We start from the raw sequence: 12,735 nt of genomic DNA on the forward strand, positions 1-12,735 counted from the left end.
CATTCCTATAATATTGAGGTATAGAGCCTCTGCCCCACACCCAATCTTTGCACATAGTTTCCTCTGCCCTTTTCTTTCTACTCCTGCATATCTGCCCGGAGAAACTCTGGCTTCAAGAGTTGGGTCACGTTACACTTCCGTGCCACCCCTTTTTGACTCCTTGGATTCAGTCCTCCTATTCCAGTATTGCTCATATTGTATTGTGTGTATACACAATTGTATACACACAATACAATAGAGCAATAGACTTTCCTTATACACTTATTTTGAATTAAAGGCTGCTCGACTTGCATACTGCAAACTTCTGGGGGAGAAGGGACCATATTTTTTCGTCTGCATTCCGTAAAATCTACATCATAGAAGGTGCTCAAAAAACTTTTGTTGAATAAATTAATGAATGATGTCCAAACATATATTTTGATGACCCATTGGTATTATTATCAGACTTAGAGGATAGGGATTTTGACTATTACACAAGGAAGTTGCTACCCCAGCCAAAGAGCTGCATGAGCAAGATGGGAAAAGGCAATCTCATGGGGCGCCTGGGTGACTAAGTGGGTTAAAGCCTCTGCATTCGGCTAAGGTCATGATCTCAGGGTCCTGGGATCGAGCCCCGCCTTGGGTTCTCTGCTCGACGGGGAGCCTGCTTCCTTCTCTCTCTCTGCCTATTTCTCTGCCTACTTGTGATTTCTCTGTCAAATAAATAAATAAAATCTTAAAAAAAAAAAAAAAAGAAGGTAACCTCTTGTCATGCTAATGAGCTCAAGCTCTGGAGTCAGGCTGATTCAAGGTCACATCCCAGCTCAGCACTTAACCGTGCTTCAACATCTTTTTAGGACACGTTTTCAGGGTCTTTAAGATGGGTTGATAACCTATAGCAGTGCTTTGTAGAGTTGTGATGGGAACAGAATGAAACAATGTGTGCACAACAGCATAATTCCTGGCATGTAGAAAGACAATACATTTCTTGCTAAGGTTTATTATTAAGAATCCTTCAATTCTGGGGGCAACTGGGTGACTGGTTTGTCAAGTGTCTAACTCTTGGTTTCAGCTCAAGTCATGATCTCAGGGTCATGGGATGAGCCCTGTGTGAGTTTCCATGCTGGGCATGGAGCCTGGTCAAGATTCTCTCTTTCCCTCTGCAGCACAACCCCCCCCCCCCCACCAGGCCCCGCCGCCAAGCTCATTCTCTCTCAGAAAAAAACAAAAACAAAAACAACCAAAAAATGAACAAAGAACACTTCTCAATTCTATACTATTTTTATCCAGTTGGTCCTGGGCCATTAGCATATTAATAGAATTTCCCAAGCTTATAAAATCCAGTCGCAGGAAAGGACATGAATGAACAGTTTAGAAGTCCTCGCCTGAAATTACCCCAGTCTGGCTCCTCAGTGGAACACGCAGATGATAACTGTATTTGGAAACTGCTATCTTTAATAACTGGCAAAAACTTGGCAATACTTCCTGAAATTACTCAGCACAGATATTCTACCCCCTGCCCCCAAGAAAGATAAGCTTAAGTCAGTAATGCTGCCAAGCGTCACTAAGGAAAGAGGTGCGCAAGGTTGCCTCCAACAAAGCCTCGTGGGTGACATTTATTAGTGAATTAATGTGATCCAGAGCCTGACCTCAAGTCTGAGGGCCCACAGGTTCACTGTTCTCAGGACCTCAGAGACCAGTGCACATGTATTAAAAGGCACAGGACTCTTGAGCTGCTACCTGAACATGAAATTTTTATTATGATAAAATACATTTTAAAATTCACTATCTTAAGCATTTTTAAGTGCACAGTTCAGTCGGATTAAATACGTTCAATGCCTTGTGCATCCATCACCACCATCTTTCTCCAAGTCTTTTCATCTTATAAAACAAACCCATACCCTGTAAACAGTAAGTCCCTAGTCTCTCTCCAGTCCCCCACAACTGCCATTCTACTTTCTGTCTCCATGACACTTACAAATAGACTAAAGAATTAATAGAAGTTGGGAAAAAGAAGGTGGGAAAGAGGTTTGTAGAAGTACAAATTTCTAAGCAGAATGCATGAAGAATATGGGGTAGGGAACCCTCAACCCAAAGGACAAAGGCAGCCATTGGGTCTGGAGTATACAGAGAAAGGAGAAAGATTCAAGCTGAAGACGAAGAGGGAAGCAGCAGGCATTAACATGTTCTAAGAAGACAGGGAGCATAATACAATCTATTTTTAAATGATCACTCACTACATGGATGAAAGTAGAAGAATAAATGAATGTGGAGAGACTAGGAAACTATCATAGTCCTCCAGGTAAAGAACATAGTGGCATATACCAGTGCCATGGTATATAAAAAGAAAGAAATGAAAAATTTATAAAAAGAAATATATAAAAAATTAAAAATGTAACTCGGTGATCGACTGAAAAGGGAGGAGGAGAAAGATTTCAAGGGTGACCACCAAATTTATGATTTTAGCAGCCAGGCAATGGAAGTGCCATTTTCTGAGATGGAGAAATCTAAAGGCAGACCAGACAGGTGAGAATAGGTGAAGAGATCAAGAATGTAAATTTTAGACCTTTATATTTATGACAATCTTGTGACATTTAGTTGGAGATAGATGATGATAAATGATGGTGACAGACAAAATTTTACATATGTATTTATGATGATTCTGTGACATCTATTTAGAGATAGATGATATACATAGGTAGATGGATGGATGGGTAGGTAGGTAGGTAGATAGATAGATATTTGAGTCAGAGGGGCACCTGGGTGGCTCGGTTAAGTGTCTGACTCTTGATTTTAGTCAGTTCTTGATCTCAGGGTTGTGAGATCCAATCCAGTGTTGGGCTCTGTACTGTGCATGAAGCGTGCTTGGGATTCTCCCTCCATGCACAAGCTTACTCTTTCTCTTTCTCTGTCTCTAAAAAAAAAAAAAAGAAAGAAAAAGAAAGAAAGAAAGAAAGAAAGAAAGAAAGAAAGAAAGAAAGAAAGAAAGAAAGAAAAGAGATCTGGGATAGAGCTATAATTCTGAGAATTCATCAGCATGAATGAGATCACCTTGGGACAAAGTATCCAGTGAGAAGACAATGAATGAGGTCTCAATGACTCTACCAAGTAGAAGTCAGATGGGAGAGCAGGACGGAGCAAGTAGATGAGAGAATGAGTGGCCTGAGAGGTCAGAAGAAAAGAGAGGGAAGTTCAAAAGGAAGCCAAGGAAGTTCAAAAAAGAAGGACCCTTTTCCTAAAGGAGATGTTGGACGATGGGAATGAAATTCTCAACACCCCACCTGGGCTTTCCTATCCCCAGCTCTGAGCAGGAAGACCCAGGTCAACTCCTACTTTGGCTCCCCTGCTTCTGTTCTGTATTTGCAGTTCAAACTCTTATGCTGAAATCCTCTTATCTCTCTAGATATGTTAATGTCATTGGTCAATGTCACAAGATTACCGTGTGACTTAACTTGTCTATTAATACAGCCCACATTAACAGTTTAACCACCAAAGCCAAGGATACTTTTCAATGGCTCAAGAAAATTTTTTGGTAGGTGAGAAGGCCCTGCTGGTTAAAAGCACAATTAACTCTTTTTTAATATTACTATGTTATGTTAGTCACCATACAGTACACCATTAGTTTTTGATGTAGTGTTCCATGATTCATTGTTTGCGTATAACACCCAGTGCTCCAACACTACGTGCCCTGCTTAATACCCACCACCAGGCTAACCCTCCTTAATACCCATTACCCCCTTCCCCTCTGAAACCCTCACTTTGTTTCCTGTAGTCCTTAGTCTCTCATGGTTCGTCTCCCCTTCTGATTTGCCCCTCACCTTACACCAGTTAGAATGGCAAAAACTGACAAGGCAGGAAGCACAATTAATTCTTAAGAGGGCAATCGAACTTCTCTCATTTCCAAGTTCTTAGTAACCCACAGAAGGTGATTTTTTCATAAACACTGGCTATTCCAAGTAAAAGACAAGCATAGATAAGGGAAAAAAGAGCAAGATAATTTTTCTGGAGGGTTTGTTTCTTCCTGGCTGAGACCTGCTATGATGAAAAAAATTTGGCTCTGGTGGTTAAGTTACGTGACCTTTGGGAAATCACTCAGTGTCCCTCAACCTTAGTGTCTTCATCTTTAAAGCAAAGAAACTGAAGTCGGTTTTGTTCAACCCTCCCTCCAGTTCTAAAGGTCTGTCACTCTCAAAGTATACGACTACTTTCAACTGAGCTTATCCATAAGTTTGATCTCGATTCTCATCAGGGCACAGAAAAGCACTAGAAGATCCAGAGCCAATGATTTGCACCAACACTCCCCAGCTCAGTCTACCATTTGACATATTAGAATGTTAAGTAAAACAAAAATCTTGCTAATTTTTAGGACTTTTTAAAAAGAAAACTTTATTAATAATAGTCATTTGAGGTTTTCAGCTACTCTAAAGTGTTCTTCATGGTCTCTAGGTCTCAAATAAATGGTCTCTAGGAAACTAGTGCTAGAAGAAAGAAGTAGAGAACAAAGAGGAGGAGGGAAAGGAACAGGGACAGGAAGAGAACATCTAAAAAAGTATGTCCATTTAGCTAGAAAGAGTGGCTCCCATTACAGAAGAACATTCTCTTTGACCAGGTCACAGAATCTATGCTCTTAGAACAATGCCTGTGGCCAAAAAGTAAATAAGTAAAAAGGAATCTTGTCTTCCCAGTAAACAACTGATTGATTCATTCATTCATTGGTGAAAGACATCAAAGGTGGCATACGCATTTTTTCTTCATAATGTCCTTGGTAAGAAATAACTGAAATTAGCAACAGACTAAGTTGATGCTAATTATCCCTGGAAACTGAACATACTATTTAACAAGATCGATACAAAAAATCTATGCACATATTAATTTTTTAAATTGCACATGCAGATATGGCCTTTAGAATAAGACTTCTTATTCTATAGGATGTTGCCTATATAAGGAAACAAGATTGGAGGGGTGATATACATACCGAAGATATTATATTATATATTACTTTATATAATATCATATATATATATATATACACATATATATATATATATATATATATATATATAAAATTTTTAAATGTCTTAACTTATTCACTCAAATGAATGTTGTCGGGACACCTGAGTAGCTCAGTCATTAGGTGTCTGCCTTTGGCTCAGGTCATGATCCCAGGGTCCTGGGATGGAGCCCCGCAACAGGCTCCCTGCTCAGCAAGAAGCCTGTTTCTCCCTCTCCCATTCCCCCTGCTTGTGTTCCCTCTCTCGCTGTGTCTCTCTCTGTTAAGTAAGTAAATAAAATCTTAAAAAAAAAGAAAGTTGTCTATGAAGCAAGGGTATACACTTAACTGTTGTTATTGATATGGAATATGGATATGGAATTCTTTTGGAATAAAAGTTATCTATCCTACCAGTGAAACTCTGCTACCAAGTTCTCCTTTTCTGAGACAGCCAATGTTACCAACTTTTATGTACCTTTCAGTAATACTGTAGAGCTCACTTTTATCAATATATACTGTTCTTTATTTCCTCTTGTGGATGTGTGCTATTAAATCATATGGCTGTATACACTTCACCAGTGCCAGTTAAGATTTCACTTGTTTTTAATACTTGTTATTAAAAGCGATGCTACAATCTAATGACTTTAAACATACACCATTTCACACATTTGGTTCAATTTGTGGGAGTTCATTCCCAGGAGAGAAATAACTAGGTCAAAAGGTACATGCACTCAAAATTTTATTAGAGACTATTGTTTTACTTTGCAGTGTGCATGTGTGAATAGGAGATGTACATACATGGTCCAATGATTTATCCAAATGGGAGAAGAGAAAAGTAAGTCTCCCTCATGCTGTTTCCTATGGCCTCTGCCTCCCCCTCTCAAGTAACCACTGTGACCGGCTTCTTGTGTAAGTTTCCAAAGAATATTCCATGCATATGTGTACCTATAATATAGAAACAATCATGTATGTATCTACAGGAGAAGTTCTCTGGCCTGACAGATATCCAGTTTTCTTCTGTTACAGTCATTGGGGATCAGAAGACTCTTGCCAAGAGAGACGTCAGAGATTGATGTCAGCATTCAAGTAAGGAATAGATTTTTTAATTATCTTGTCATTTTTTTATCAGCCAGACACCAACAACATTGTGGATTTCATCAGGAAAGCAATGTTTCTACTGACCTTCACAATGCCTATGTTACATTCTGGATGGAATAGAGACCATGGGTACTGGCTGAGTTTTCCAATCTGGATTCACTGTAACCATCTCAGATCTGTTCTCACCTTCCCAGTGGTAGAGTCTGTGCTGGGTCTCCTGACCTCTTTGTTTTGCGTTCCTCTCTTTCTTGATTGTGTTTTCCAACAGCAGAGGGCTACACATTTGGACGTTAGAGGGCAAGCTGCGTTCCAAGAACCCCTCCTTAGCACAAGTGTCTTCACTTCCATCTCTCCGTGCAAACTGCATGGCCCTTGCCTGACTTCTTTTCTCTCATCATGTCTTGATAAAAAGCAACAAGGAGCTGTCAACCTACCACAACAGTCTGAGTTCTTCCAAACAGTTCCCCTCGAGGGGATAGATAAGTGAGTGGTTTCTCCTCTATGACAGTTCAAGTGACGACTTTACCAAATATTTTGGCACGGGATAACAAGAGTCAACAGTTTTCCAGCCTGCCTGAGAATCTTGCCTATCATCTACAATAGGTCATGCAATTCAATCACTATTAAGAAGAATCAGAGTTTTGTAAGGCACAGAAAGCCCATCAAGTCTTACCTTTCATAGGACTGGGTCCCAGTGTGGCTTTATCACCTACGTGGACACAATATATTATATGCTCAAGGCCCCCTATCCACCAAGAGGGTTAATCAAGGCAAAGCAGTCCAGTTTCTCATAAGCAAAGAGAATAACAAAACAGAGGGACTCAGCAGCTGTCTACTTTCTTTTCCATCCCCTGGCCTTTCTGAGGCCAACAAAGAGGACAAACCCCAATCTTGTGCAATTCCCACACATGAACTGTGCTGTTTTGGACCAATGCAGGTTTCTTTTATCTTTCCTGGCTTTAAGGAGACATCAGATTTTCTTCTGGATGAGCTCCGCAGCTCTCCCAACGCCAGCAGGCTTCGGCTTCAGGCCCAGAGCACCCTGGAGGCCACATGTGGTTTCATCTGGACAAACACTTTCAAACAAATTCCCTGGCTTTCCTTCAGAATTGCTGAGATGACAGGCAGCTGCCTCTCCTGTAGTCAGATGATGTCTAACGCTAAGCTGAGGGCCTCATAGGGTATGGGTGGTAAGAACAAGTGAAACTGGTGAGTTCAGCCTGAAATTATAACAAGATTTTAGATTTTAGGTCACCATCTTACTATAGCATTAAACTGCTGGCGTTCTTTTGTAATGCACCCAAAGCTTTTTTTCTTGTTTTCCCCTAAAAAATCTCTTTGACACACCCTTTGGAGAATTAAAATACAGTAGTAGAAAAGCCTAAAAGACTCTGGTAAGAAGGCTTCTAAGTATATTTTATAACATAAAAAGTGAAATAAAAATAAAGAACATGCCAAGATTCTAAGTGTTCAGAATTTCCAGTTACTTCAGTGTGAGCCAAGACATTGATGACAATTGACCCTTATCCTTTTAAAAATTAAATGAAACAGAGAATTCTAAAAAAGTAAAACTGTCAGCCAAGGGACTTCAGTAGAATATGATCTTTGTAAAAGATGCCGTATTCTATCATCATTTCATCTTAGGTTTCTAGTATTCTTTCAGAATTTTATGTGATGACCTGGCATTGATTCAGCATCTGAATTTTTAGATTTTTAGATTGTTTTAGACTGGGGTATTTTTCATGTAAATTCAATTCAGTTACAATGAGTGCTTAAATTGATACATGTTTTTAAAGATTTATTTATTTATTTGAATGAGAGAGCGAGAAAGCGTATCAGCGGGGGGGGGCAGAGGGAGAGGGAGAATCTCAGGTAGACCCCCCACTGAGAGCAGAGCCCTGAGCCTGATGTGAGGCTCCATCTCACGATTCTGAGATCATGACCTGAGCGGAAATATGAGTTGGACCCTCAACCGATGGAGTCACCCAGGCACCCCTAGGGTGATATTTCGTTATTAGAATCCTTTTCAATTTTAAAACTATTTTAAATTGTTAATTACTTTTAAAAGTCATATCAGAATTCATGTGTACTAGTTTATTCAAATGTTTAAGAGAAAATGAATCTACCATTACTATATTTGCTAACCAATATTTTTCTGGGGGTCTTATACTCTTTCGCCCCTCCCCCACTTCACGTATCGAATTTCTGCTTTTCTCTTGCGTGTCCTCAAGATCATATTTTCCTTATTCATCCTTCTTCTATACCCATATCTCCTTAAATCTAAAATGTTGTCATAGATCTGTCATTTTCGGTACTGTTAAGAAAAAAAGAAATCTGGGGGGCACCTGGGTGGCTCAGTGGGTTAAAGCCTCTGCCTTCGGCTCAGGTCATGATCCCAGAGTCCTGGGATCAAGCCCTGCATCAGGATCTCTGCTCAGCAGGGAGCCTGCTCCCCGCCCTCTGTGCCTGCCTCTCTGCTTATTTGTGATCTCTGTCAAATAAATAAATAAAATCTTTAAAAAAAAGAAGAAAAAAGAAAAAAAAATCTTAAACTGTCACAGTGCCTTCTTATCACTTATAATTTTTATTTGATAGGAAAAGAGCCCTTTTCAACTTCTGATGTAGATTTTTTTCATGTACTCTTATGTGAAATAAAGAAATTAAGGTTAAGGTAATCCTAAAACATCTTTACGTTCAGAGCTGGACTCAAATCCAACTCTCATAGAAGCATCCCTGACTCTAACCTCACTTGACACTTCCAAGTGTTCCCAGAACCCTATGTATCTGCTTGTGCATGCTCTCTCACATTTTCTCTCTTTTCCAGAATAAATTCTTATGGACCATGCTGTAAGACTCCTCTTTGAAATTGCCTGGCACAGCTTTCAGCTGAAAGATGGGGTGATGCCCTTCTGGGAAATTACAGCAGAATTTTAAAAAAGCAGTGGGCACCAAAGTGCCTATTTTGATGGCTTGTTTAGCAAACTTAGTTTGATCACTGGATGTGCCAAAAATTTCCTTATATTAGAGTCTTTACCGTCTCCCTCTAACATCAGCCTATTAAATCCACAGTCTGTGGGATTTGATTCCCAACTGATGGTCAATTGGTGTAGCTTAGATATTTGGGTGGAAATTTACTACAGTCACTACCCTTCCATCTAATGGGGAAAAAGTTTTGTTCCCATGGTAACTGTTTTCAGACCAGTGCATACTTACTATACTTCTAAAGTATGCAGCACATGCTTATGGGAGTACACATCATTATGAAAGATGTTTTTACTCCTTCAATAAGCATTGATCTCTTTTTTTTTCCTTTTCACCTGATTTCTGAATAAAATAAAGCTTTGTTTGTAAGAATTGCTAAGGCAGAGTTTCAGGAAATAAACCATGGATAAGCCTGGCCCCTGGCAGCTGCCATGAGAAAGCAGAAACACAGTCCTCAAGTGATTTCTGGGAACACATGACCAGTCCCTCCATAGCTGTATTTCTCCCAGACTCTTTCTATTTTCCATGCATCATCACATTTGCTGTGTTTGGGATGTTGCTATGCAAAACGATATAAAAGAGTGTTGTCCCCCCCCCCCCCCCCCACGGCACTTAAGTTTAGCAAATGCTACTCTAGAATGTTGCAGAGTTCCTTAGAAAAATTTTAGAACTCCTTGGGGAATGATCTAAGAATGCTCCTGATAAGAAAGGATACATGTCCATAATGGCCTAAAATGTCATTCCACAGGACAAAATTCATCAGCTCCAGGGACTCTGCAACTATGGACATCACCGAAGCCACAGTTTTGAAAAGTGAAAAGTGTTTTTCTTTGTATTTTGCAAACAAAAGGCCCTCTTGATCTTTTTCTTGCAATTCATTGGGCTCTATGAATTTTTCCCTATAAAAATGATATACTACAATCTTATTCTAGGAAAGAAAGAGAGAAAGAAAGGAAGGAAGGAAGGAAGAAAAGAAAGAAAGAAGGAAAGGAAAGGAGAGGAAAGGGGAGGGGAGGGAGGGAGAAAGAAAGAAAGAAACACCAAAAAATTTGTTTGTTTAAACAAATTTTAACATTTGTTAAAAAAAAATTGCATCACAGTTTTTTTTTTAAGATTTTATTTATTTATTTGACAGAGAGAGATCACAAGTAGGCAGAGAGGCAGGCAGAGAGAGAAGGGGAAGCAGGCTCCCTGCTGAGCAGAGAGCCCGATGCGGGGCTCGATCCCAGGACCCTGAGATCATGACCTGAGCCAAAGGCAGCGGCTTAACCCACTAAGCCACCCAGGCGCCCCCCATGGTTTCCTTTTTATCTTTCTTTTATGTGTATGTGTGTGAATTTTTCTTCAGAGCTCACTCCCAGAAAAAGAGATCTACGGATTCTATAGTTCTGTGATAGGCTTTTAGAAGAGGCATTATGAAACATGCTCATAGGATCGTGAGCACAGAACTTCCATCCTCAGCATACATCACCCATAATAGACTCTAAAACGGTGAGTCTTTGTAACTGAAGGGGCAGCATGGCTAACTTTAGGACTGGCAGCATCCATCTTGCTACTTATAAAGAAGCCCAAATAGGGACAACTGGGTGGCTCAGTCAGTTAAGTGTCTGCCTTCAGCTCAGGTCATGATCCCAGGGGATGGAACCCCACACCCGGCTCTCTGATCCTCGGGGACTCTGCTTCTCCCTCTTCTTCTGCCTGCCTCTCCCCTGTTTGTACTCACTCTCTCTCTTTGTGTCACATAAATAAAATCTTAAAAAAAAAAAAAAAGAGAGAAAGAAACAAAGAAAAGTAGCCAAAATACAAGGGTTGGGAGAATAGAGAGTGAGCGATTATACATGATTCAACTTTGGGGCCTCCAAATGGAGGAGTCCCTGTATGGTGGTCAACCTGGAGTAAGATACAGGGTTCCTAGGTGATACTATGGGATTCCAAATATTCTGTCTGCCCTCATCAACATGCTGCAGTGTCTGAAATGCCACCATCAGGTCTCATCGGGTCCTCTAAAGTCAGATTACCTACATGGGTAGAAGGGCCTCAACCGAAGTTGTCGGAAGGCACGTAAGGGAGTAGGGGCATCACGGGGGGCTGAAAAGAAGCCATGGACATGGAGTCGTACCGTTCAAGGCAGGTCTAGGGGGCAGGACTGTGGGAGGAGCTTAGACAACAAAGGATATCGTGAAGGACATTAGCTGCTTGATGAGTGAGGGAGTGGCAGCATCTCTATGAGGAGATTGCTGAAAGACCTAGAAGGCTTTCCTGCTTGCTAAGCTTGCCTGGCGGGGCACCACATTTGTGTAGTCTCGAACTCCTCAACAAGGCTAGGCTTACACTTGGCTTGCCTTGTTCATCAGCCTTGGAAGAGAGAAAGGAAACAGAATTCTTCTTCCTGCTGGGCCTGGGAAAACCCCACTCCCAAAATAGGGATCAGAAGGAAGAAAGAATGGTCTAGTACAAGATCTCACCTGCCGACAGGCCTAAAAAAAAAAAAAAATCTACCAGGTGATGACATTTCCACCAATATTTTCCACTCTTTTTGTGTCCCAGTGATGATTTTGCTGATAACCAGAAATACCAGAAGCCTTGTCTATGTAAATCTGTTAAAATATTTTTAAAAAAATAATGTTTTGCTTTACTACTTCTTTTATCTTTAGGATGACTAGTGTCTTGCAGTTTTGGGGGTGCTGAGCCAAAATTATTTGGTCAAAATTATAATATACACACACACAAATATATGCATGTGTATTTAATCGTATATAAGTATAAACATATTAAATATCTATATTTTTCACATACCTATATACATACAAGTGTCACTACTACCCACTTAAGGGCACAAAGTACAGTCAGGATCACAGTAAGACTGCTGGTAAGTCTCCTATAGAATTTTTTTTTTTAAGATTTTATTTATGTATTTGAAACAGAGAGAATGAGAGAGAGAGCATGAGAGGGGGAGGGTCAGAGGGAGAAGCAGACCCTCTGCCAAGCAGGGAGCCTGATGCGGGGCTCGATCCCAGGACTCCAGGATCATGACCTGAGCTGAAGGCAGTTACTTAACCAACTGAGCCACCCAAGTGCCCCATCTTGTAGAATTTTTATTCAAGGATCTAAATATGGAATTAAGCCAAGAGTAATGCAGTGAGAAATGCTAGGGCTTTGCTGGACAAGGAGAAAAAAAAACAACACAATTCGTGATTTTTCCTGCCCTACCTCCATGGCGAGCATTCTGTTCATTTGAGGGGTATTGTCATTTGTAAGAGCCAAAGCCTTTCATCATTTCTGGGCATGGCATCCATCAAAGGCAGGCCAGGTGGTGCCAGCTGCACTTGCTGAAAGAAATCACACGGTGTCATTATGAAGAGTAATGACAGAAGAATGGGTTAGTCCAGACCAGCTGGATACGTCTCTTCCACTTTCTCAGTGTGTGTGGCTATACACACATGCTCACACATAGACATACTCCAGAAAAAGATGACTTCGGAAGCTCTGAATGTGTGGCAGCAGAAACTGAACCTGGTACCTATGGAATCCAGAATCTTCTAGTGTGTTAGGATGAGCAAAGCCGTGGGTCTTACTCATAGTGGAGACAAAATATGCTCATTAAATTAAGTAAAAAAATAACCCAATTGTTATATGACTTTCCAAAGGCATGCATAGCCAATAAAATGAGAAACAGAGACATGGCC

The 12,735-nt window shown here is 40.5% G+C and overlaps 1 long non-coding RNA gene across 6 annotated transcripts in view; it reads right to left on the bottom strand.

Annotated features, from left to right (window-relative positions):
• Positions 1 to 12,735, bottom strand: part of LOC132020090 (uncharacterized) — a 29,223-nt gene that overhangs the window by 1,697 nt on the left and 14,791 nt on the right. For 5 of the 6 annotated variants that reach the window (XR_009404918.1, XR_009404917.1, XR_009404921.1 and 2 more), the window contains exons 4-5: positions 12,260 to 12,378; positions 5,692 to 7,287 (exon numbers count right to left, since the gene is read on the bottom strand). This is a non-coding gene — a long non-coding RNA (uncharacterized LOC132020090). Of the gene's footprint in view, positions 1 to 5,691; positions 7,288 to 12,259; positions 12,379 to 12,735 lie in introns of those variants that run through there. The other variant, XR_009404920.1, reaches the window with a different exon arrangement.

The sequence above is a fragment of the Mustela nigripes genome, chromosome 6 (assembly GCF_022355385.1).
Source record: "Mustela nigripes isolate SB6536 chromosome 6, MUSNIG.SB6536, whole genome shotgun sequence".
Lineage (NCBI taxonomy): Eukaryota > Metazoa > Chordata > Mammalia > Carnivora > Mustelidae > Mustela > Mustela nigripes.